General features: G+C 43.0%; 1 protein-coding gene across 7 annotated transcripts in view; it reads right to left on the bottom strand.

Moving 5' to 3' along the window:
- The window catches only part of LOC137615234 (uncharacterized), a 68750-nt gene extending 51954 nt beyond the window's left edge, over nucleotides 1-16796 (bottom strand). For 3 of the 7 annotated variants that reach the window (XM_068344935.1, XM_068344927.1, XM_068344931.1), the window contains exon 1: nucleotides 16376-16796. The gene's annotated coding sequence lies outside the window, so the exon portion shown is untranslated. The remainder of the gene's footprint in view (nucleotides 1-16375) is intronic. The other 4 variants (XM_068344936.1, XM_068344928.1, XM_068344933.1 and 1 more) reach the window with 2 other exon arrangements.
- Between the last annotated feature and the right edge of the window lie 10416 nt (nucleotides 16797-27212).

Raw genomic sequence — 27212 nt, 5'->3', positions numbered from 1 at the left:
CATTTAAAGGTGAACGAGAGTTCATACTCTCTTCGTCACCAAAAATAATCAAATTAATTCCAAAAGCTAACTAAGCTAAAATAGAAGTTTCCAGTAAAGCGACAGCCGAAATCAAAGAGAAATACTTCACCAAAGTCGTGAAAATACTCCAAGAACATAAGCGTATCCCAGAACGTCTTGTCAGAAGCACGACAGAGGAATAATTGAGGAGGTGTCAACAAGAAGTACTTGAGTACCTGGCCACAGGTGGCGCTGGTAAGAACACCCCCTTCTAGTATTGTGATAGCTGGCGTATCCCTCCATAGAATTCTGTCGGGCAACAGAGTTGACAGCTACATGATTATCGGGTAAGTTTAATATTGAAAAATATCCTTTCACTGCCAAGACTGAACAAAGTTTTACTCTTGAATAGATAACAAAAATTTGGATATCAGGGGTATAGTGGCTCCGAGTGGAGAGAGACCCCTTCCACGACACTGGCCACAAAAGATTGCCCACTTCACCTGATAGACGGCAATGGAAGACCTCCAGAGGTATCCAGACATCTGTATCACCACCAAGTGCAAAAACCATCCCTGAGAGGTGATGCTGGATAACCTCCAGGCATGAAGTTGTAGGGATAGACTGTCTTAGGGAAAATCTCGGCATGTGGCTGTCGAAGGTCGTGTAAGGGAGAAAGCTCCCTCAGAACCTCTGTCAGCATGAGTAGAAGGTCTTGGTGTCATTTTGCTTGCAGCCACAATGGTACTATTAGTCTCCTCAATAAGTTGTATGATGGTTTCATCTTGTTGAGAAGTCTCCTCATGAAGCAAAACGTGGGGAATGCATACACCTCTCAATTATCGCAAGGGTGTTGAATGGTGTCCTGGAAGGCCACCTTTTGGTCTAGTACTGGCAAGCAGTACACTGGATGCTTCCAGTTGAGACACGTCATGAATAGGATTATTAATGGCGAACTCCACAGTCAGGACTTTTTTTGTCTATCAGGGGATATGACAACCATCTGGCACCAACTTTGAGTTTTTCAGCTCAGATTGTCTGCCAAAAAGTTCTTGCCTAGAATGAACTTGGCTGATAAGACGATCATATTGTCTTCCGTCCACTGCAAAATCTCGACAGCTAGATAGAATAGCGGCCATGAAAAAGTAGTTCCTTGCTTGTTTAGGTATTCCACCAACGTCATGTTGTCATTCATCAACACTATGGAGTGGCCTGAAAAGAGCTATTGGAAATGCTGAAGAGCTCCCCTCAATTCTAGGAAGTTTATGTGGCACTGCTGATCAGATTCTGACCACAGCACGCAAGACGTGCTGTAATAGGTGAGCCCCCAACCTTCTTTTGATGTATCCGTGAAGAGAATCAAAATTTGGGGGAGGCGAAAGAAGATCTACCACTTTGAGAAGGTTAGAATCTAGGATCTACCAACTCAAGTCTTTCTTCTCCTCTGTCCCTACTGGAATAAGCAACTCTGGAGGGTCATTACTCTGAGACCAGGTCTTCAGCAGCCACTGAAGTGACTAAATGCGAATGTGACCATTGAGGACTAGACGTTCCAAAGACTTCAGATGCCCCAATGGTCGTTGCTACAGATAGGCTTGTAGCAAGCCTTGCATCAGAAAGGGACAATATACTTCCTTGAATCTCTCAATTCTGATCTGCAATGAGAAAACTTTTCCTAGTAAGGTGTCTATCTGCATACCTAGATACAGTATATTAAATTCTGAGATGGTTGTAGAGAAGAAATTTCTCAAAGTTTACCACAGCCCTCAGGTCACGGCAAAACTTGAGGATCCTGTCTCGGTGAAGGAGAAGGTTCTCTACCAAATCTGCTAGAATCAATTAGTTGTCCAGATAACAAAGGAGACGAATGCCATTCACATGGGCCAAGGTTGAAACTAGGGTTAACACCCTTGTGAACACCTGCAGGGCTGTCAACAGGCTGAAGCACAACACCCAGAACTAGTACATTATATCTTTTAGTGCAGAATAAATCTTAGATACTTACTTGATGATGGATGGATTGGGATCTGCAAGTATGTCTCTTTAACATCCAGTGAGATCATAAAGTCCCCCTGGTCTGACAGCCTGTATGACCATCTTTGCAGTCTCCATCTTGAATGGAGTCTTCAGGACAAAGTTCCTTAACACCAAAAGGTCTATAACAGGTCTCCAGGCTCCAGACGCATTCTCAAGAAGATGGAATTAACTGAAGAAGCCTGGGGACCCGTCGATGACCTCTTAGAGAATGCCCTTCTCAAACATGGACTGGACTTCTGCTCGAAGGGGGACATCCTTCGTTGATCCTTTCTTGAATGACGTTTCAGGGGAGGGGGAGTGCTGATGATCGAGACAAAAGTACCCTGCTCCGAGGACCGTCCAAAGTTCAGTCTCTCGCAGAGGGTTTGTCGACAACCTGTACCTAGCACTGGCACACACGGTAACGTTGGTTTGGTAGGAAACATTTGCAAAGGTTGCAATGTGTCACCTAACCAAACAAATGGGGATCCAGGAGGAGCGCTCGCCCAAGGGCCGAGCCCTGAGGGCTGCACACTCGTGAGACTCGCTATGAATCGTGATGCCCAGTGGGAATGGTAGAAAGTGCCAATGGACACTATCATCGGATGGCTCCACAGAGCTAGTGCGTGGTGGAGACGAATTATGCACCAAATTACGAGCGACTCAAGGGGTGGACCATTCAAGCGAGGACAACCTCTCACAGTGGCAAGAACATCTACCGAAGGACCCCAAAAGGCTTGTAAGATTGAGGTCAACAAGGAACCTCAGGCTGAGCAGACTGAGCATGCGGTGCGAACTCAGTGTGCTGGGCAAACTCAGCCTAGTGCACTCATTCCAGGGGGTGATTAGCTGGATTGATTGATTGATTTGAAGTTTTCTGGCATCCTGACATCGAAGGTCATTGACTAGATGAAACTTGAGGGAGAACCAACCTGCAGAACCTCAGGTGGAAGAGGAACTGCGGAAGATATCTCTACTAGGGGTATGAGACTGACTGGAAGAGACTACCCTCCAGGAACTCAGGGGAGAGGGCCAAGGCCAACCCTTGCAGAGGCAGACGTGCGCTCATGCTGTGCCCCTAGCATCAACACCAAGAGCCATTCATTAGTGGGGAAACCAGAAAGCCCTAAATTAGGAAGGCCACAACTGATAAAGAGCATTAAAAGAGCTAGACTTCCTTGGAGTGAAGCAACAGGGTGTTCCTGACCTGCCCAAAAGGTTGTTTGGGGCATTAAAAATTGTCATCGCTTTTCTTCAATCAGCCTCTGGAAGAAGCTGCATGGGAAGAGGCAGGTGGGAGAGTAAAGCCACAGGAGAAAGAAGTTGGGATATTTTTTTTCATTTTGAGGATGATCCCAAAGGCAAAGAAACCCTTTTAGACTCCTTCCTATGCATAATGTACCCTTCCTATAAGAGCATAGCCACTCCCAACACTAATCGCAAGGAGAAGCCTCTGTACAGGAGTGTTGTCTGCATGCAGGGCAAAGTCTGTGAGGATCCGTCTCTTAGCCAACATAAAGGTACGGCAAGAGCGGCACAACATGCTAGGACAAATCCAGATGATTGCAGTTCCTAATGAACACGCACATCTGAAAAAGAAAGAAAACTTATCACAACCAATGAATTAACGTAAGGTAAATCGGGAGAGAGCAAAGTGAACATCTACACTCAACCGTAGCCAAATCAAAAGTGAAGAGTGGCCATCGGATGTGTAGGTGAGTGGGGTGGTTGATATACCGCTGCAAATTAGCGTAGGGTTATTGACACCTGGCGTAAAAGGTTTTATGAATAAACCAGCTCAACGCTGAATCATATATCCTAGGTAAAAACAAAGGGTAAGGGGAAAGGCACAGAGAACAGCTCAGGGGAAGAGGTAAGAAAGGGAGAAGAGCTAAGGGTAAGGAGAAAGAAAGGGAGAAGAGCTAGATAAGGGTAAGGGGAAAGGAAGAGAGAAGATAAGAGTAAGGGGAAAGGAAGGGAGAAGATAAGAGTAAGGGGATAGGAAAAGAGAATATAAGGGTAAGGGGAAAGGAAGAGAGAGAAGATAGGGTAAGGGGAAAGGAAGAGAGAGAAGATAGGGTAAGGGGAAAGGAACAGAGAGGAACTAGGGGTAAGGGGAAAGGAACAGAGAGGAACTAGGGGTAAGGGGAAAGGAACGGAAAACAGACGTGGGTAAGGGGAATGGAACGGATAGGAAGTAATGGTAAGGGGAAAGGAAATGAGAGAAGATAAGGGTAAGGGAATAGGAACAAAGAGAAGATAAGGGTAAGGGGAAAGGAACAGATGGGATAGGAACTAAGGTTAAGGGGAAAGGAACAGATAAGAACTAAGGGTAAGGAGAAAGGAACAGATAGGAACTAAGGGTAAGGAGAAAGGAACAGATAAGAACTAAGGGTAAGGAGAAAGAGAGAGAGAAGATAAGGGTAAGGGGAAAGGAACAAATAGTTACTAAGGGTAAGGGGAGAGGAACAAATAGGAACTAAGGGTATGGGGAAAAGAAAAGATAGGAATCAAGGGTATGGGGAAAAGAAAAGATAGGAACTAAGGGGGACAAGAAAAGATAGGAACTAAGGGTAAGGAGAAAGGAACTGAAGAGATAAGGGTAAAGGGAAAGGAAATGGAAGAGATAAGGGTAAAGGGAAAGAAGCAGAGAAGATAATGGTAAGGGGAAAGGAACGGATAGAAAATAAGGGTAAGGGAAAAGGAATGTGAAAAAGATGAGGGTAATGGCAAAGGAACAGAGAGAAGATAAGGGTAATGGGAAAGGAACAGAGAGAAGATAAGGGTAAGGGGAAAAAAGCGAATAGGACCTAAAGGTAAGGAGAAAGGAACCCAAAAGAGATAAGGGTAAGGGGAACAGAGAAAAGATAAGGGTAAGGGGAACAGAGAAAAGATAAGGGTAATGGGAAAGGAACAGAGAAAAGATAAGGGTAAGGGGAAAGGAACAGAGAAAAGATAAGGGTAAGGGGAAAGGAATCAAAGAGATAAGGATAAGGGGAAAACAAACAGAGATGAGGTAAGGGTAAGAGAAAAGGAACAGATAGGAACTAAAAGTATGGGGAAATAAAAAGGAAAAGAGATAAGGGTAAGGGGAAAAGAACAGAGAGGAGTTAAGGGAAAGTGAAAAGGAACAAAGGGTAAGAGGAAATAGAAGAAAAAAGATAAGGATAAGGGGAAAAGAACAGAGAGGGCTAAGGGTATAAGAGAAAAGGAACAAATAGGAACTAAGGTTAAGGGGAAAGAAAAGGAAGAGATAAGGGTAAGGGGAAAGAAAAGGAAGAGATAAGGGTAAGGGGAAAGAAAAGGAAGAAAAAAGGGTACAGGGAAAGAAAATGAAAAGAGATAAGGGTGAGAGAAAAGAAAAGGAAAAGAGATAAGGGTAAGAGAAAAGAAAAGGAAAAGAAATAAGGGTAAGAGAAAAGAAAAGGAAAAGAGATAAGGGTAAGAGAAAGGAAAAGGAAAAGAGTTAAGGGTAAGAGAAAAGAAAAGGAAAAGAGTTAAGGGTAAGAGAAAAGAAAAGGAAAAGAGTTAAGGGTAAGAGAAAAGAAAAGGAAAAGAGTTAAGGGTAAGAGAAAAGAAAAGGAAAAGAGTTAAGGGTAAGAGAAAAGAAAAGGAAAAGAGTTAAGGGTAAGAGAAAAGAAAAGGAAAAGAGATAAGGGTAAGAGAAAAGAAAATAAAAAGAGATAAGGGTAAGAGAAAAGAAAAGAAAAAGAGATAAGGTTAAGAGAAAAGAAAATAAAAAGAGATAAGGGTAAGAGAAAAGAAAATAAAAAGAGATAAGGGTAAGAGAAAAGAAAAGAAAAAGAGATAAGGGTAAGAGAAAAGAAAAGAAAAAGAGATAAGGGTAAGAGAAAAGAAAAGAAAAAGAGATAAGGGTAAGAGAAAAGAAAAGAAAAAGAGATAAGGGTAAGAGAAAAGAAAAGAAAAAGAGATAAGGGTAAGAGAAAAGAAAAGGAAAAGAGATAAGGGTAAGAGAAAAGAAAATAAAAAGAGATAAGGGTAAGAGAAAAGAAAAGAAAAAGAGATAAGGTTAAGAGAAAAGAAAATAAAAAGAGATAAGGGTAAGAGAAAAGAAAATAAAAAGAGATAAGGGTAAGAGAAAAGAAAAGAAAAAGAGATAAGGGTAAGAGAAAAGAAAAGAAAAAGAGATAAGGGTAAGAGAAAAGAAAAGAAAAAGAGATAAGGGTAAGAGAAAAGAAAAGAAAAAGAGATAAGGGTAAGAGAAAAGAAAAGGAAAAGAGATAAGGGTAAGAGAAAAGAAAATAAAAAGAGATAAGGGTAAGAGAAAAGAAAATAAAAAGAGCTAAGGGTAAGAGAAAAGAAAAGAAAAAGAGATAAGGGTAAGAGAAAAGAAAAGAAAAAGAGATAAGGGTAAGAGAAAAGAAAAGAAAAAGAGATAAGGGTAAGAGAAAAGAAAAGGAAAAGAGATAAGGGTAAGAGAAAAGAAAATAAAAAGAGATAAGGGTAAGAGAAAAGAAAATAAAAAGAGATAAGGGTAAGAGAAAAGAAAAGAAAAAGAGATAAGGTTAAGAGAAAAGAAAAGAAAAAGAGATAAGGGTAAGAGAAAAGAAAAGAAAAAGAGATAAGGGTAAGAGAAAATAAAATAAAAAGAGATAAGGGTAAGAGAAAAGAAAAGAAAAAGAGATAAGGGTAAGAGAAAAGAAAAGAAAAAGAGATAAGGGTAAGGGGAAAGAAAAGGAAAAGATATAAAGGTAAGGGGAAAAGAACAGAGAGGAGCTAAGGGTAAGGGGAAAGAAACAAATAGGAACTAAGGGTAAGGGATAAAAAGGAAAATAGATAAGGGTATTTGGAGAGGAACAGGGAGAAGATAAGGGTAAGGGAAAAGAAACGGATAGGAACCAAAAAGAGATAAGGGAAACAGGAAAAAAATGGAGAGGAGCTAAAGGTAAAGGAAAAGTAACATATAGGAACTAAGGGTAAAAGAAAAGGAAAAAAGATAAGGGTAATTGGAAAGGTAGGCTACAGAGAGAAAATAAGGGTCAGAGGAAAGGAACAGACTCGAATTAAGGGTTAAGGTAAAGGAATAAAAAAGAGAAGGGTGAAGGAAGAGAAGGGAGAGGAGTTAAGGGTAAGGGGAAAGGAAAGGTAAAGATAAGGGTAATTAGAAAGGAAAGGAAAAGATAAGGGTAATTAGAAAGGAACAGCGAAAAGATAAGGGCAAGGGAAGAGAAACGGATGGGAACTAAGGGTAGAGAGAAAGGAATGGAAAAGAGATAAGGGTAAGAGAAAAAGAACAGAGAGGAGCTAAAGGTAAGGGGAAGAGAAAGGACAAGAGATAAGGGTAAAGGGAAAGGAACAGAGAGAAGATATAAGGTAAGGGGATAGAAAAGGATAGGAACTACGGTTAAGGAGGAAAGGAACCGTAAAGAGATAAGGGTAAGGGGAAAGGAAGAGAGAGGAACTAAGGATAAAGGGGAAAGGAACAGATAGAACCTAAGGGTAATGGGAAAGGAATGGAAAAGAGATAAGGGTAAAGGGAAAGGAACAAAGAGAAGATAGGGTCATGGGTAAAGAAATGGATAAGAACTAAGGGTAAGAGGAAAGGAACCAAAAAGAGATTAGAGTAAGGAGAAAGGAACATGGAGAAGATAAGGGTAAGGGAAAAGGAACGGATAGGACTAAGGCTAAGGAGAAAGGACTAGAGAGAAAATAAGGATGAGGGGCAAGGAATGGATAGGAACTAAGGGTAAGGGAAAGGAACCAAAAAGAGATAAAGGTAAGGGGAAAGGGAGAGAGAAGATAAGGGTAAGGGAAAATAAATGGACAGGAACTAAGGGTAAGTGGAAAGGAACCAAAAAGAGATAAAGGTAAGGGGAAAGGGAGAGAGAAGATAAGGGTAAGGGAAAATAAATGGACAGGAACTAAGCGTAAGTGGAAAGGAACCAAAAAGAGACAAGGATAAGGGGAAAGGAACAGAGAGGAGTTAAGGATATGGGGAAAAAAAGAAAAGGAAAACAAAAAAAAAAAGCCGAAAAGAGATAAGGATAAGGGGAAAGGAATAAAGAGGAACAAAGGGTAAAAGGAAAGAAACTGATAGGAGATAGGGGTAAGTGATGGAGAGAAGCTAGGAGTAAGGGGAAACAGAGAGGAGCTAAGGGTAAGGGAACGGAGAGGAGCTAACGATAAGGGGAAAGGAATTGATAGGAACTAAGGGTAAAGGGAAAGGAACAGAGAAGAGAAGGGTAAGGGGAAAGAAAGGGATAGGAACTAAGGCTAAGGGGAAAAGAACTGAAGAGATAAGGGTAAGGGGAAAGTAATGGAGAAAAGCTAAGAGAGGAGAACAGAACAGATGAACTAAGGATAAGTGGAAAGGAAAATAGGGTAGAACAGGAGGTAGTGGTAAGGGGATGGGAGAGGAGCTAGCAATCAAAGGATTGGAGAGGATCTAGGGGCAAGGGTAAGGCAGGGAAGCTTGGGGTAAGAAGACAGAGGAGATAGGGGTAAGGGGAAGGCAGGAAGGCTAGAGGTAAGAGGAAGACAGGAGGTAGGGATAAGGGGAAGGGAGAGAAGCTTGGGGTAAGAGGAAGACAAGAAGTAACAAGGGCAAGAAGGCAGATGAGATAGGGGTAAGGGGGAGACAGGGAAGCTTGGGGTAAGGGGAAGACAGAGGAGCTAGGGGTAACATGAAGACAGAGGAGCAAAGGTAAGGGGAAGACAAATGAGCTAGGGGTAAGGGAAAGACAGAGGAGCTAGGGGTAAGGGAAAAACAGAGGAGCTAAAGGTAAGGGGAAGACAGAGGAGTTGGGGGTAAGGGGAAGACAGGGGAGCTAAGGATAAGGGGAAGGCAAGGATGCTAGGGGTAAGGGGAAGTCAGGGAAGCCTGGGGTAAGAAGAAGAGAGAAGAGCTAGTATAGGGAAGATATGTGAGCTAGGGGTAAAAGGAAGACAGAGGAGCTAGGGGTAAGACCAAGGTACAAGAGCAAGGGGTAAGGGGAAGACAGAAGAGTTAGGGGTAAGAAGAAGACCAAGGAGCTAGGGGAGAAGAGAAGACAAGAGGAGTTAAGGGGTAGGGGGATGTCAGGGAAGCTAGAGGTAAGGAGAAGACAGGAAAGCTAGGGGAAAGGGGAAGACAGAGGAGCTAGGGATAAGGGGAAGGAAGAGGAGCTAGGGTTAGGGGTAAAGCTAGGGTTAGGGGTAAAACTGAAGAGTTATGGGTAAGGGAAGACAGAGGAGATAGGGATAAGGGGAAGACAGGGAACCCAGGGTTATGGGGAAGGCAGGGAATTTAGGGGGTAAGGGGAAGACAGCAGAATTAAGGGAAAAGGGAATATAGAGAAACTAGGGCTAAGGGAAAGGCAGAGGAGCTAGGGGTACAGGGAAGAGAGGAGCTAGGGGTAAGGGGAAGACAGCCGAGCTAGGGGTAAGGGGAAGACATCAGAGCTAAGGGTAAGACAGAGGAGCTAGGGGTAAGGAGAAGAGAGGGAATAGAGGTAAGGGGAAGCCAGAGGAGCTAGGGGTAATGGAAAGACAGAAGGTCTAGGGGTAAGAGGAATGCAGAAAATCTAAGGATAAGGGGAAGACAGGTAAACTGCGGTTAAGGGGAAGACAGGTAAACTGCGGTTAAGGGGAAGACAAAGGAGATAGGGTTAAGGGGAAGAAAGATGAGCTAGGAGTAATGGGAAGACAGAAGAATTAAGGGTAAGTGGAAGACAGGCAAACTAGGGGTAAGGGTAAGGCATGGGAACAAGGGGTAAGGGTAAGGCAGAGGAGTTAGGGGTAAGGGGGATGCAGGGAAGTTATAGGTATGGAAAAGGCTGGGAATCTAGGGATAAGGGGAAGGCACAAGAACTACAGGTAAGGGGAGGGAAAGTTAGCCAGCAGTAAGGGGAAGAGTGAAGTACTAGGGGCAAGGAGGATGCTGGGAAGTTACAGGTAAGGGGAAGTCAGGGGAGCTAGGAGTAAGGGAAAGGCAGAGGAGCTATGGTTAAGGAAAATACAGGGAAGCTAGGGGTAAGGGAAAGGCAGGGAAGTTAGGGGTAAGGGGAAGACAAAAGCACTAGGTATAAGGGGAAGACAGAGGTGCTTGCAATAAGGGGAAGTCAGAGGTTCCAGGGGTAAGGGGAAGACAGATGAGCTAAGGGTAAGGGGGATGCTGGGAAGTTACAAGTATGGGGAAGTCAGAGGAGCTAGGAGTAAGGGAAAGGCGTAGGACCTATGGTTAAGAAGAATACAGGGAAGCTAGGGATAAGGGAAACACAGGGAATCTAGGGATAAGGGGAAGGTGGAGGAGGTAAGGGGAAGGAGGGGGAGGTAAGGGGATGGAGGGGGAGGTAAGGGGATGGAGGGGGAGGTAAGGAGAAGGCAAGGCGGTTAGCGGTAAGGGGAAGATAAAGGAGCTAGGGATAAGGGGAAGGCAGGGAAGCTAGGTGTGATGGGAAGATAAAACAGCTAGGGGTAAGGGGAAGGCAGGGAACCTAGGAGTAAAGGGAAGACAGAGACACTAGGGATAAGGGGAAGACAGATGAGCTAGGCGTAATGGGAAGGCAGGGAAGCTAGAGGTAAGGGGGAGGCAAGGAAGCTAGGGGTAAGGGGAAGCTAGAAGTAAGGGGAAGGCAGAGGAGCTAGGGGCAAGGGGAAGGCAGGGAAGCTAGGGGTAAGGAAAAGGCAGGGAAACTATGGTTAAGGGGAAGACAGAGCCACTAGGGGTTAGGGGAGGGAAGAGGAGTTAGGGTTAAGGGGAAGGAAAAGGATCTAGGGGGAAGGGGAAGACAGAAAAGCTAGGGGGAATAAAAACACAAAGGAGCTAGGGGGAAGGGGAAGACAGGGGAGCAAAGGGGAGGAGAAGACAGTAGCTAGGGGGAAGGGGAAGGCTGGGAATATAAGTGTAAGGGGAAGGAAGAAAAGATAGGGGTAAGGGGAAGCCAGGGAAGATAGGGGTAAGGGGAAGGCTGGTAAGATAAGTGTAAAGGGAAGGCAAGGAGATAGTGGTAAGGTGAAGGCAGAAGAGCTAGGGGTAAGGGGAAGACAGGGAAGATAGGAGTATAGGGAAGACAAGGAAGATAGTGGTATGGGGAAGGTAGAAGAGCTAATGGTAAGGGGAAGGAAGGGAAGCTAGGGGTAAAGGGAAGACAGAGGAGCTAGGGGTATGGAGAAGACAGAGGAGGTAGGGGAAAGCTTAAGAAAGAGGAGATGTGTTAGGACTTAGGGGTTAGAAGGCAAGAGGAGCTATGAGTAATGGGAAGATAAAACAGCTAGGGGTAAGGGGAAGGCAGGGAAGCTAGGAGTAAGGGGAAGACAGAGACACCAGGGATAAGGGGAAGACAGATGAGCTAGGTGCAACAGGAAGGCAGGAAAGCTAGAGGTAAGGGGGGGGCCAAGAAAGTTAGGGGTAAGGGGAAGGCAGGGAAGCTAGAGGTAAGGGGGAGGCATGGAAGCTAGGGGTAAGGGGAAGGCAGGGAAGCTAGAAGTAACGGGAAGGCAGAGGAACTAGGGGCAAGGGAAAGGCAGGGAAGCTAAGGGTAAGGAAAATGCAGGGAAGCTAAGGGTAAGGAAAAGGCAGGGAGGCTATGGTTAAGGGGAAGACAGAGGCACTAGGGGTTAGGGGAGGGCAGAGGAGTTAGGGTTAAGGGAAAGGAAAAGGATCTAGGGGGAAGGGGAAGACAGAAGAGCTAGGGGAATAGGAACACAAAGGAGCTAGGGGAAAGGGGAAGACAGGGGAGCAAAGGGGAGAAGAAGACAGGGGAGCTGGGGGGAAGGGAAAGGCAAGGAATATAAGTGTAAGGGGAAGGCAGAGAAGATAGGGGTAAGGGGAAGCCAAGGAAGATAGGGGTAAAGGGAAGGCAAGGAGATAGTGGTATGGGGAAGGCAGAAGAGCTAGGGGTAAGGGGGAAGATAGGGGAGATAGAGGTAAAGGGAACGCAAGGAAGATAGTGGTATGGGGAAGAGAGAAGGGCTAATGGTGAGGGAAGGAAGGGAAGCTAGGGGTAAAGGGAAGACAGAGGAGCTAGGGGGATGGAGAAGACAGAGGAAGCAAGGGAAAACTTAAGAGGAGCTATGTGTTAGGACTTAGGGGTTAGAAGGCAAGAGGAGCTAGAGGTAATGGGAAGATAAAACAGCTAGGGGTAAGGGGAAGGCAAGGAAGCTAAGAGTAAGAGGAAGACAGAGACACTAGGGATAAGGGGAAGACAGATGAACTAGGCTTAACGGGAAGGCAGGGAAGCTAGAGGTAAGGATGTTAGGGGTAAGGGGAAGGCAGGGAAGCTAGAAGTAAGGGGAAGGCAAAGGAGCTAGGGACAAGGGGAAGGCAGGGAAGCTATGGTTAAGGGGAAGGCAGAGGCACTAGGGGTTAGGGGAGGGTAGAGGAGTTAGGGTTAAGGGAAAGGATAAGGATCTAGGGGGAAGAGGAAGACAGAAGAGCTAGGGGGAATAGGAAGACAGAGGAGCTAGGGGGAAGGGGAAGACAGTGGAGTAAAGGGGAGAAGACAGCGGAGCTAGGGGGAAGGGGAAGGCTGGGAATATAAGTGTAAGGGGAAGGAAGAAAAGATAGGGGTAAGGGGAAGCCAGGGAAGATAGGGGTAAGGGGAAGGCCGGAAAGATAAGGGTAAAGGGAAGGAAAGGAGATAGTGGTAAGGGGAAGGCAGAAGAGCTAGGGTGTAAAGGGAAGATAGGGGTATAGGGAAGACAAGGAAGATAGTGGTATGGGGAAGGTAGAAGGGCTAATGGTAAGGGGAAGGAAGGGAAGCTAGGGGTAAAGGGAAGGAAGGGAAGCTAGGGGTAAAGGGAAGGAAGGGAAGCTAGGGGTATGGAGAAGACAGAGGAGGTAGGGGAAAGCTTAAGAATGAGGAGCTATGTGTTAGGACTTTGGAGTTAGAAGACAAGAGGAGGTAGGAGTAAGGGGAAGCCTGGGAAGCTAGGGGTAAGGGGAATCCAGAGGATCTGGGGGTAAGGGAAAGATAGGAGCCAGGGGTAAGGGGAAGGAAAAGGAGCTATTAGTTAGAGGATGGGACAGGAGTTGGGGTAAGGGGGGAAGAGGAGTTAAGGGGGGAAGAGGAGTTAAGGGGGGAAGAGGAGTTAAGGGGGGAAGAGGAGTTAAGGGGGGAAGAGGAGTTAAGGGGGGAAGAGGAGTTAAGGGGGAAAGGGGGGAAAATGAGGTAGGGGTAAGGGATATGCAGAGGAGCTAGGGATATGGGGAAGGCAGAGGAGCTAGGGAAAAGGGGAAGACAGAAGAGCTAGGGATAAGGGGAAGGCAGAAGAACTAGGGATAAGGGGAAGGCAGAAGAGCTAGGGAAAAGGGGAAGGCAGAAGAGCTAGGGATAAGGGGAAGGCAGAAGAGCTAGGGAAAAGGGGAAGGCAGAAGAGCTAGGGATAAGGGGAAGGCAGAAGAGCCAGGGGGTTAAGAGGTGGGAAAAGAGCTATGGGTAAGGGGAAAGAAGAGGAGATAGGAGTGAGGGGTGGGAAAATAGCTAGGGGTAAAAGGAAGACGAGCTAGGGTTTAGGGGGCGAGGCATGACCTGGGGGTAAGGGGAAGGAAGAGGAGCTAGGGGTTGGATAATAGCTAGGGGTAAAAGGAAGACGAGCTAGGGTTTAGGGGGTGAGGCAAGACCTAGGGGGTAAGGGGAAGGAAGAGGAGCTAGGGGTTAGGGATGGGAAATAGGTGGAGGTAAGGGAAAGGCAGAGGAGCTAGCGATTAGGGGGTGGGGGCAGGAGCTAGGGGTAAGGGGAAGGCAGAGGAACTGGAGCTAGGGGTAGGGCAAAAGCTAAGGGTAAGGAAAAGGAACTAGGGGTCAGGCAAAAGCTATTGGTAAGGGGATGGAAAAGGAGATAAGGGTTAGGGGAAGAAAGACGCGCTTGGGGTTAGCAGGTGAGGCAAGAGCTACGGGTAAGGGGAAGGAAGAGGAGCTAAGGGTTAAGGGGTGGGAAAATAGCTAGGGGTAAAGGGAATGCAGAGGAGCTAGCAATTAGGGGGTGAGGCATGAGCTAGGGGAAGGCAGAGGAGCTGGGGTTAGCGGTGGGGCAAGAGCTAGGGGTAAGGGGAAGGAAAGGGGGTAAGGGGGAGGAAAGGGGGTAAGGGGAAGGAAAGGGGGTAAGGGGAAGGAAAGGGGGTAAGGGGAAGGAAAGGGGGTAAGGGGAAGGAAAGGGGGTTAGGGGTAGGGCAAGAACTAGGGATATGGGAAAGGAAAGGGAGCTAGGGGATAGGGCTGGGAGAAGTGCTAAGGGTTAGGGTAGGGCTGGGAGAAGTGCTAAGGGTTAGGGTGGGGCAGGAGCTAAGGGTTAGGGTGGGGCAGGAGCTAGGGGTAAGGGGAAGGCAAAGGAGCAAGGGGTTATGGACTGGGGCAAGAGCTACGGGTAAGGGGGAAAAAGAGGATCCAGGCGTTAGCAGGTGAAGCAAGAGCTAGGGATAAGGGGAAGGCGGAGTAGCTAAGGTCTAAGGGAGAAAATATGCAGATATATTATTCAATAATTCCATGTAAAATATACTTAATGAATAAAGTTAACACGACAGCATTTCCATGAATGTGTATTGGTGAAAAATCTGAGAGAAAATAAGCGAATTATTTTCATGCATTGGACGGAAAGGGTGGGGAACCATTCAGGCATAACAAACTAAATGAATAGGTGTTATAAACAATGGTTTTGGAACTAAAACTGTTCTAATCAAAACTATAATCTGCATAAAGCCTTTTGGAGTTTGCCAGAGCGTCATTGTGTGTGCAAGCGTGCGTTTGTGTGTGTATGTTGCCCCTAAGCAAAAACTAAAACACAGCAATATATGTTAAGCTCCATCAACATTAATTTGTTTGGTTATATTATTATAACGCCATTTGTCATTGATAAGAAAAACTCAAGGAGATAATACGAAAGTTAAAAAACATACATACCTAGGTTAATATATGATAGTTTAATTGTTAGCGAAAATGAAATTCGCTATAAGAAATGAGCGAGTGCTGGCTAGTTTGTTGTTTTTCTCTATACAGTATGTTTAATGGGGGCTGGGGCACAATAACTTATGTATCAGTCAATTTAAATGTGAAGTATGTTTTCACTTAAAGTCCATTGTTTACATCTGAGAGACTGAAGGGGACTTATTGTGCATGCGTTTTTTTTGCATGGATTGCGGAGCTTTCTGTGCATTTACAATAATGTATTTGTCAGATGGTTTTTTTAAACCAATTAACAGCTTACAATTACTTCTTCATAAGTTCCCGGATGATGTTCTACAACAGCCATTTTTTTTCCACCTTTGCCTTCAGTTTTAAGTCAACCACCATCTCGTAAAGATGTCTGGAAGGGTGAACTTAAGGGAAGTACATCAATCTATTTTGAAATTGGTGTAATTACGTTTATGTTGGCAATTGATTATGATGGAAATGCTCTCCGTTCAATGTAAAGCTGTTGTTACTCATGTGAAATTAAAAAATAACACCAAAATATGGCCTCAAAGGTCCGATTCCGACTTAATTTTAAGGGAAGGCCAGCACATTTTCTACTGCAAAGCTTTTGTAATGATTGCCAGGAAAAACAAAAAAAGGCGACGATGTCAATCATTAGGTAAGGAATTATTTGTGATTTACTTTTACATAATGGAAGGATTTATTTGTGATTTACTCTTAGTTTGTGACCTGGGAAGGGGGTGTCCGGCTAGCAGTTGTGACCTGGGAAGGTTTGTAACCTGGGAAGGGGGGTCCGGGGGGCTTGCCCCAGCTAGGAGTTGTGACCTGGGAAGGAGGGTCCGGGGGGCTTGCCCCCAGCTAGGGGTTGTGACCTAGGAAGGGGGGTCCGGGGGCCTAAACCCCCTGCTAGGGATTGTGACCTGGGAACTACTAGGTTAGGTTAGGTGGGTTTGTTAGGTTCTGTACCCTTTTACAAATCTCAAAAGTTAAATAATCAAGTTTAGGCCTATTTTCAGCCATTGACATGAAACATATATTTTTTAACTGGTTATCTTGAACTTATTTTGCATTTCTGACCATTATTATTGCTGCAAATAACACGTTTATGAGATTTCCCCACCCAAAAAAATCTGGTTTCCCACTGGGGTCTCAAATAATTGTCTTTACATTAGGGGTCTAAAAACGCATGAACGGGTGGTTTGCTCCAATAATTAAGGTCAGAAATGCATAGAACACAAGAAAGCAAATAGGAAAAATATATGGTTCATGTATTTGGCTAGAAATTAAAGTATCATATATTTACCAATACCTATTTTCCCCTATTCAAAAACATTGAAATTATAAGAGAAAAAGTAATATATAACAACACCAAGGTAATACAGAAATAAATGTGACGACCATTTAAAAAGTAGATTATAACATGAGCATATGGGATTTAAGGGAAAGCGTTAAGGGTTAAAACACCCGTGCAGTCATAGCATTCTCATTATGGAACACGGAACTCCTACCGCTATTGCACGACTTCAGGAAGGATAACACGAAGCGATGAAGTCCATAGCACCAAAGAAGATAATGTGTGAGCACACACACGTTAATGACATGAATCACGACGAGAATACTAGCTCAGCGGAAATACTCAGGGAATTGTAGCATTGCATGAGTTTTAGTCAGCTGTGCTGACAGGCATTATGTATAGTACCTTTGACCAAAAACATATCGAACTTCAGACTGGCCTAAGTATACACAAGGTCAATCGTTTATTGACGAGGTATATTGGGAAAGACATTCCACTCAATCTGCTTCATATAGTTTGTCATTTTACACTATGCCACTCTTCTTGGATGACGAACTTGTGATAGGGGAACAACGAGTAACACAAGCTAAACTACACAAGTGACAAGATACCGTACCGAGCCTGCGAACCAAACAAATTTGACAATAATAATAAGAGTTGCCAGATGCCTTTAAACGAATTGTCGTACTTGAAGGTTCAAAAATGTCGTATCAAGGTACTTTCAAGATTTTTTTCTTTACTAAAACCGGATAAATGCTGATTATCTGGCACAAAAAGAATGCAAAGATCTCAAGTGCAAACACAATTGTCATGGATAAATTCAAATTTTCAATACTAATTACTGAACAATTATGTTGAAGACCACGAATTACGATGCCATGTAAAGATAAAACAAACAGCAAACCACCATGACAACGAGATTAATTATAAAAAAAATCTAAGATACTTTAGGATAATGAGATTTTATTACAAGAATATTACAAATCAAATTCATCAGAAAACTAATTTCATCTCAAATTTCATCCTGTTAGAAAAAACAAAAAGAAAATTCTACAACGGCGAATGTAAAAAAACCAATAACATGAAGGACTTTCACAAAAACCTTGATGATTTGATGGGATTAAAGAAAATTTATGTCTTGCCTGACAATGTTTGTGCAGAGAGTTTTGCTATATTCTTTAATGAAAAAATTGATAAATCTATAGAAGTTTCCCCCAAAATCACTTGGAAGGACAGTCAGCTATGCCAGTGAAGGAGGGAAAGAAGTTAATAAAATTTAAGCAAATAAATATGTGCGACTTGTTAAAGGTTATGAGAGAGATGAAGAATACATATTGTGGAAACGACCCTTTCCCAAACAGTTCAATAAGTGAAGCTCCAAAAAGGCAAGTTGCATATAATATTTACCTGACATAATTAACCTAAGTATATCATAATCCTGTTTTCCTAGCTGTGAAAAAAACTGCGTTGATCAAACCAATTTACAAAGGGAAAGGTGATGTAAACGAGCTAATTTCATATACGCCCATTTCAAATTTATCCTACATGTCAAAGCTTATTGAAAAAGTCATAAGTGAGCAATTATGGGCGCATATTGACGAGTTAGAGGTATTCCCGGAAAATCAATCGGCCTATAGAGCTAATCATTCTACAGAAACTACTTTGTGCTCAATAATGAATGATATGATAGGTCTTCTTGATGGGGGAAAGTGTGGAATTTTAATTATGTTAGATCTTAGTGCTGCTTTTGACACTGTTGTGCACGAGTACTTACTTGACGACTTAAAGTCTATTGGAGTGACTGAGGAAGCACTGAAATTTTTGCGAAGTTACTTAGTGAACAGGAAGACTATTGTAGAAGTTTCTGGAAACCCATCCAGTGAGAGAATTCTTATGAAGGGTGTACCACAGGGTAGTGTTCTGGGCCCTATCTTGTTTAACATATATACTATCGAGCTATCACACATCTTGAAAAAACAAAAAGTGGGTTTTAAACTATATGCAGATGATACTCAGTTTTACCTCTCAATTTCAACAACACAAGATACAGAGAAGAAAATTGATGAGATAATGACTGAAATAAAACCATGGATGCAGAGGAAAAAGCTCAAATTAAATGATGATAAAACAGAATGTATGTTCTTTGGCACAAAGGTGGCTTTGAAGAATTACCAGTTGATTCAAAGTATAAAAATTGGTGATGCTGATGTTGGGATTGTGCCTGTTGTGAAAAATTTGGGTGTACTGATAGACTGTAATTTGTCAATGAGGGACCAAATTGTGAACACAGTGAAAGTGTGTAACTATCACCTGAGAAACATAGCATTTATTAGAAAATATTTAACAGAGGGCAGTACAAAAATTTTAGTGATGAGTCATGTAATATCAAGGCTTGATTATTGCAATTCTCTGTACTACAAATTGCCCAATACACTACTAAGAAAGCTTCAAAATGTGCAAAACCGGGCGGCTAGACTGATAGAAGGCATTAAACTAAGGGAGAGAATAACTCCTGCATTGATCGATCTACGTTGGTTACCTGTTAAGGCTAGAATTGAATTTAAAATTTGCTTGTTGACTCACAAAGCACTTACAAGTGATAAGCCTAAATATCTTCGTGATTGCTTGGTCCCCTACCCTGAAGCTACCAGCGCCGCTGTAAGAGTTAGACATGCTGATGACCCACATAGACTATTCGAAATTAGTGTGAATCATGCAATAGGAGGAAGAACGTTCAGTTATGCTGCACCGAGACTCTTTAACGACCTTCCACTCGATGTTAAGAATAGCAATAATGTGGCAGCTTTCAAGAAAAACCTGAAGACTTATCTTTTTAGAAAGTGTTATAATAGTGCCCTAAAAACTATTAAGCCTGAATACAAATGCTAGCGAAATAACTGATAACGATACAGAGCAAAATATTAACTGGAAAGAAATTATTTTTTCACACACCAAGGCCCGCCTGAACAGACCTTTAGTGTTTGGTGGAGGGCGAGAAATAAACCCCTAAAAGTAAAAGTAAAAGTAAGTAAGTATTTTTTTTTCTGAATCGTTGGAAAAGATCGGCAACATTTTACAACATACACGCAGAAATAATTTTCCAAACAAAACTGAGACCAGGGGATTAAATAACTTGGACTTATGGGGGTTTTACACGGTGAAACATGTTGACCAACGCGCTTGGCAACACGACGTTTGAGAGAATTTCTGAACGTGTGAAAGGGGTAAACATGTTTGACCAACGTGTTGGACGGATGTCTGACGGGGCCTGACTTTTGTGGGCGGAGCTTGCTCGGTGCATGATGTCCATGTTTGAATGTGTGAATGGTCATCAGTCTCGAACCATCATTCATACTCAAATCTCGCCGAGGTAACATCTGTAATGAATGGAGTGACCATATTCAAAAGTCCTAAATATGTTGATTCATCCATGCGCATATAATTGCGCCATTCATCTGGGTCTGATTTCAGCTCTTTCATTAAATTGGTATGTGTAATTTGGTCCCTTTTAAGCAACCAGTCCTTTGTCCACTTTGAACGCTTCCTTTTCTTTTCGTTGAGGCCAATCACTATCCCGACTGCCATCACCTCGTCTTGGGTAAGTGACATGTTGCTCCTTCTCCTTTGGGCACCGACTGAGGTTGTCTGTCAGTTTGGTTTGAACATGTAAAGCGTGTTGGCCAACATGCTTGACCGTGTAAAACCTCTATTACAGTATGCCAAACTGGAAAACAAGTCGGCCTTCTATGGAGCTTTGAATGAGAGCGTATGCATTATTGCACGTGTATTATACTTATCGTACATTAGACACAACGTTGCAATTTAGACCGATAAAGTATTGTAACAATATTATGAACACATTATCACAATAATATAACAGGTTAACATAGCAATATTTGAATTACATAATAATGGGAATGTTGATTATTTGGAAAAAAAATACATGTAAGAAATAGATATCCTAATAGATTACAATTTAGAATTTGTATCATAAGGTCCCATAAGTTTGTCCTAAAAAAGTAAGAGGCCATTAAGAGCCAAAGTGTAACTAGGATCAAAACCTCGTAGTTGCAGATGAAGTAAAGGTTAAGGTGTTATACGGCAAACTAGAAGAAAGGAAACACACGTGAAGATATAACCAGAGGTTAATTAATAAGAAGGGAACAGAGAACACGTCTTAGGATAAGATTAACGAAATAAAGTAGGACGGTCATAGATGGAGAAGCTGAAGGAGTATCTAAAGATATGAAATTCCAAAATGAAGGTATGGGTGGTAATTAACAGAATTCAAGTCAATGACCAAGCACTGGGAGCAGGGAGGCCATTTTGGTGCTGAGGTGCAATTTAGAAAAGAAGGAATAGATGGGTGCAACTTGGAACTGAAGTGATTCTGAAGACACTTTATTGATATCTGGTGTTCCTCAGAATATTGTTCTAGACCAGTGGTTCCCAAACTGGGGGGCGCGCCCCACTAGGGGGGAGTGAGGACGATACGAGGGGGGCGTGAAGTTATCTGCTCGAAATTACTTGTTTAATAGAATAAAACATTAAAAGAACAAATTTCTGTCATTACATACATGCAAAGTATAATTATAGCAGTCACTCCAACCAGTTTTCTATTAAGCTAGTTCTCTTTACACGTTTTGGACACGTCACTGATACCAGCCAACTAGATTTTCAGCTCTTGTTGTTCTGAAAACAAAACAGCGCAACCGACTCGATGTAGAAAATGACTTGCGTTGTGCGCTGTCATTCTTCAATCCTAGAATTTCTGATCTTGTGAGAAAGAAGCAGCAGCATCCATCTCACTAAATTTGACCAGAAATTGTGCCTTAGTCTCATAAGTATTTCCAAATATTATATGCTATGTTTTCAAATTATCTATTCTTGAAATTGCAACTCAATTTTGCCAATTTGCTAATGTTCAAACATTTTTTCGCTCACTTTGAACCAAATGTTTCGTTTTTAGTTACTGGAATGTACTATTATTTGTGGCTTTCATTATTAGAATGTAATACAAACAGAAATCTGTTTTCCTGTACAATGCTAAGAAATAAATGTAAGAATCATTTCATTTGAAAAAAAAAAAGAGAGGAGTGGGGCCTACGGGTCTACTGGAAGCAAAAAGGGGGCGTCAGGTAAGATAGTTTGGGAACCACTGTTCTAGACTATAATTTTTCATATAGCTTAACCCCGATGAGAGGTTTGGCCTAGAAAATTAGGTCGTTGCATATGCAGATAATGCTATTTTCTTTGTATCAATTCCATCTCCTGAATGTGGATATGTGTTAGCTAAATAAGAGCTTGGTCCATTTATTCAAATGTCTTTATTATTGAACAATGACCACGGTCAATCTGAAATGAACATAAAACATATTAAGAATAAATGATGAACAATGTATATAACTCAAATGAACATAAAACATATTAAGAATAAATGATGAATAATGTTTATAACCCTCTATCTCCCCCCAAGTTTTTAAACGGCCTTTTAAAATGTCTCTCGTGGAGGTCGGTTTAAAACTGATGTCAAAACATTGGGTGGCAATTAAACGTCCAAATTATAGGTTCATGAACACTAAACTCCTGTTAGTATATGAAGGAACGGAAACTTGAAAAACAATTATTGTCATGTGTTGATCATGATGACACTATAGCTAGTTCATCTCGAAATCACAGTGCCATGTTGGCGGTCGATGGATACGACTGGACTTGCGTTGCTCCAAATTTGGCATGGCAGGAGTTAACTGCGATGGAGAGTTTGGGCTATCATTGGGAGGCGGAATCTCAGCTTGATGATTCGCAGTGTTACCGAGGACGTTGGGATAGCATTCCGGAGCAGCAACATCAAAATGAATGTTAGGGGTAGTACCACTTAGTAACGGCAAAGTGGTCAGTGGAAGAGTACCATGTGTGTCCGGATTTTGGGTTGTCGGAATGGTGTCCTTCGCAATGGTCTCAGACGTTTTAGTGGTCGAAGGATTGGCAATAGGTACAATCTGATTCCGATTATTGTCATCTCTAATTGTACGGACTTCTGGAATACTCCTGACAGGCACGTATTGTCTCAAAAACTTCCGGTTCCTTAGCGTGACCTTACCAAAGCCATCAACTCTGATGACGTATTGGTTGAATTGGCGGACTTCTATGATGACACCGGTTTTGTCCCATTTCAGGGGGTGATTTCCTGTTTGATTTTGGATGCGAACCCGGTCACCTAAGGATAGTGGGGGTAGTCTCTTAGTGTGCTCTGATAAGCGCTCTCCCTGTTTAAGGTGTCGATGTCTTAGGGCCTCCTCTCTTGTATCTAGTGTTTCCTTCCACGTGTCATGGGGACGGTACCTGCCGGGCGGGACAGGTATGCAGTCTCTGATGGGACGACCAAATACACATATTGCAGGAGATAACTTGGTATCTCTGTCAGGTGTGTTCCTGTATTGGATCATCGCACGTTGGAACTCATCAGTGTTGAGATCACCGTTACTGCCCGTGTTGTCCGCTTTAAGACGCTTGACAGTTTTGACGCCTATTTCAGCTCTGCAATTACTATGTGGGAAGGCCACAGAGGAAAGGCGGTGATGGACTCCCCAGTCCTTTAAAAACTGCCTAGTTGCCGTCGCTGTAAATTCAGGTCCACCATTAGATGTCAATTCATCCGGAATCCCAAATGTCACAAATGTTCGGCGTAGTGAAGTTATAAGACCCTCTGCACCGTTCGAAGATCGTTCAACTATGGGCCAATTCGAGTATCAATTAACTATAACTAAATATCCAACTCCCTGGGAGTGAAAATAATCTGCACAAACACATTGGAACGGGTGGTCTGGAGATATAAGGGGTGTAGGCGGAGCACTAGGATTCGAAGGCGCGATGCGATTGCAGTGGTTGCATCCAGCTCGAAGTGCTGTTATAGCGGGTGTTATCCCTGGCCAAAACACAGATGACTCTGCTCTCGATACCATAGAGGTAATTCCTTGATGTGCTGAATGAAGAGATGTGAGAATTTCCTGACGAAGGGCTGGAGGAGTAACTATACGCTCCTTGTATAGTATCACACCATCAACAGTGTAGAGATGCTCGCGGAATTGAAAATACTCTCGAAGATGGGCAGGAAATTCTTGGCGAGACTCTGGTACTCCGCATTCTATAAGGCTGAGCAGTTCATGCATGTTATCGTCACTACTTGTGGCAGTGCGAACTCTGTCCCAGGTGACTGCTCTCACATTAAGTGAGTCAAGTGAGCATACTGCTGATACGGTGATACAAGTATCAATATCATTGTCATTGGAAACAGAATATGCTGATGGCAATTTGTGTAGGGGAACATTTCTCACGGAAGGTACACTGTCAACTGATGCAATGTCATCTTGAAGCGATAGCTTTTCAGATTTTCCAGTTGGGTGGTGCGATATTCCATCCGCAGCGAGATGCTTGACCCCTGGGATATGAATCATGCGAAATCGATAGCGGAGGGATTTTTCCTTCAAGTTTCTGAGACGTGAATTTGATATGTTCTCCAATGATCTGTCACCAAATATTTTCAACAGGGGTTTATGGTCAACTGCGATTACAAGATCTTCACAGCCAAGAACAAAGTATCTTGCCTTATCAAGAGCATCGACGACTGCCAACGCTTCACCTTCAACTGGTGCATATCGAGACTCAGCTGCATGTGTGAACTTACTTCCGACAAGTGTGATCTTCCAACCAGTGCAACAACAAAATGGTCGGTTGTCTGGACAGTCGCAATGTTTTTGGAACAACCAGAATCCAATTCCTGATTTTGACCAATCGGTGACGAGACAGGTAGGTTTTGTCTTGTCAAAGATTCGCATGCCTTCTTCAATTTCGTTGATAATGGGAGTTTTAGACTCCTCAAAGAGTGCATTAATATTGTCATTCCAGGTGAATGGTGTTCCTGGTTTCAATAACTGTCTGAATGGTAGCATTTTGTCGGTCATGCTGAAAGCATACGATACTTGGTTTACTAAACCAAACCAAGATCTGACATCGGTGATATTTCTTGGGGTTGGAAAGTCCATAATTGCACTAAGATATCTTGCACATGGGCGAACTGTGTCTGGGGTTATTTCAAATCCAGCGAATTCAGCTGAGTCTTCTGCGAAACGAAATTTGTCAGGGTTGAGTGTTATGCCGTGTCTTCCACATATGTCGAGCCATTGTACAGCTTGGAAAAAACTCTCCTCTATTGAGTCAGACCAAAGAAGAACATCGTCGACACATTTAGTTTTGTTAGGTATCTCGGCAACTATTTCATCATACCGTCGAGTATATCCGTCGCCAGAAGCAATATACCCTTGAGGGGCTGTTTTATAACGATAGCGTCCCCAAGGAGTGATAAACGTAGTTAAGTGACAGTCAGATTCTTGAATCGGTACACTGTGGTATCCGTTCCAGGCATCAAAGACGGGTTTCTTTTTTCCTTGTGGTACTGACCTTGCTTGGTGAAATGGAGAAGGCGTATGATGCGTTTCTCTCTTAGCGTGCACATTGAGAGGCTGAAAATCAACTGTTCGTCGAGGTGGGCCATTTTTCTTAGCACATACAACCATCCGATGGCACCAAGTTACTGGTTCTCCGATTGGGACAGGTTCAAGGACACCAAGGCGGACGTCCTGGTCAAGTCCAGCTTTAACTTCCTCTTGCTAGTGTAACGGCACTGGCACTGGTGTGTGACGAGCAACAGGATCAGCATTCGGATCGATCATCAACTTCATTGGGGGTCCATCCATTAGTGGTAACGGTTAGTTGTCACATACGTTGAATGTACTTGATTCGTAGTACTCCAAGAGGTAGTCCTTTAGTTTAGACCGGTTGGACTCGGTTGCACTGAACAGTAATTCTGTAGGCGGCGGAGGTGGTAGTTGACGTTTTGGGCAGTCACATTGATTGGCTAGTCCACTAACGCTTCCTACTTCATTGTTGGTGGCATCCGGAGTTTCCGATTGTGTGTCATAGATTTCACCAATAGTCGGAAAACTATCCGATATCATGCCAAGGGCGATGCAGGCTTCCCTACTGATGAAGAGCTTATCCGAGTTGTCGGTGACATATGTCATTTGCCTAGTCTCAACAAGGTTCCCCTGCTCATCTGTTCCTGAGATACAAAGGATTGTGGCACCGAGGATTTTAATGCCTCTGTTATTTGCAGCGTGCATTTTCATAGTTACAGGAATGAGGTCACTTTGCTTGAGGCCAAGTTTGTGGATGACTTTGATACCTGCGAGACAGCTTTGGCATCCAGTGTCTGCCATTGCAGATATACGAACAGCATGTGTACCAGCTTGAAGGTGGAAACCAAAGGCTTCGTAATCCTCAGGTGATGTTCTGATTGTCAGATTTATGAAAGGTTGAGATTTGGAAGGTCTCTTTATCCAAGTATCAGATAAGTTGTCATACAGATGGTGGTCCAAAGCCAATGTCTTGTCAGTGTGTTGTTTAGAGATCGATAATACGCTGCACAAGGTGTTGAATACCGCATTTTCGTAGTCATTGGCATTGTGAGCACTGGGTTTCACTTTTTGTTTGCCCTTACTACGGCAAACACTCTCGAAGTGATTTTCTCGGTTGCAGTGTTCACATCTATGACCGTAAGCTAGACATTCTGATTTTCTTGCACGTGCAGGAGTGTTTTTACCATGTCCTTTCTTGCCACAGTATGAGCAAACTTCGTTTTTATCTTTGACAGCGGTTTGTTTTGCCTTTCTGTATGAACTACTGGCTGCTGCTTGGACCTCATGAGAGTCTAATAGTTGGGAGGCAGATCGTTTACCAGATTCTTTAGCTTCGACAAACTGTGCAACTTCTTTTAATGACATGTCCTGATTCTTATCACCAAGTAGATCTAATTGTATTTCAGGGTCACATATGCCGCGTGCTAATACGTCTCTCACGATTGTGTCAGTATAATTTACATCAACGTTGCATCCTGGACATTTTATTAGAAATTTGCAAACACTAGCCTGTCCTATAAGTCGTGCACAGAAACGGCGTACAGGCTCATCACGGTCTTGACGCATGTTGTGTAGAGTTACTCGAGCTACCATGGTGTTTTCCTCTCGAACTGCCAGTTTTTTATTGCTCCCATCACTTCTACTTCAGTCTTGTTAGTAAGACTGCCACCAGCTGATCGTGTTAAGTCTTTTCGAAGTTGTTCTTCGCAGCATTCTAGAAGCTGTACCACGCGATCATGGCCCTCAATTTTAGTTGCGTCTACATAGTCAGACCATCGTGATTGAAAATATGCCCATTCTTCACTTGTTCCCGCTGTCAATATTGTGGGTCTTTTAACTCTTCTACCCTTGCCAAGAGGAAAGTAACCACTGAACAATTACAGTGAAGTAGTTAATACCTTGAGCAAGGAAGAATTGTTTGGCAATATGTGTTGTCAGGTGTATGAGGACAGAGGAGAGTATGTAAAGAATAGGCCAGACTATGGATCATGAAAGCCATACAGGAATTAGATTGACCGTGGTAATAAATAAGAGCTTGGTCCATTTATTCAAATGTCTTTATTATTGAACAATGACCATGGTCAATCTGAAATGAACATAAAACATATTAACAATAAATGATGAACACTGTATATAACTCAAATAAACAAAACATATTAAGAATAAATGATGAACAATGTATATAACTCAATGTTTATAACCCTCTATTAGCGGAATCCCTTAATAGAGATCTAGCTAAAAGTAGTGCATGGTGCAAATTATGAGGTTGAAATTGAAGCCTAGCTATACTAAAATTTTAAGTGTAAGTAGGTTGAGGACATTGGCTCCTTAACCAGATCTTTGCCTTGATGATATCTAAATTAACTATATATAACTCAATTGAAATTCCAGGTGTTATCATTGATTGCAAATTTGCTTCTGAGAAACATATACTGTCTTTGTTTCAATGGCACAGAAAACTGGCTTGTTGGAAAAGTATTTTCAAGGTTTTCAGTGATCAATTTTCTGAGTAAAATATTTCACTTCTTTCATTCTACCTTATTTCGAGTATTTTTCCCCTGTCTAGTTTTCAGTAAC

Source organism: Palaemon carinicauda, chromosome 21 (assembly GCF_036898095.1).
Source record: "Palaemon carinicauda isolate YSFRI2023 chromosome 21, ASM3689809v2, whole genome shotgun sequence".
Taxonomy (NCBI): domain Eukaryota; kingdom Metazoa; phylum Arthropoda; class Malacostraca; order Decapoda; family Palaemonidae; genus Palaemon; species Palaemon carinicauda.
This window is presented reverse-complemented; position numbering and strand designations above follow the sequence as displayed.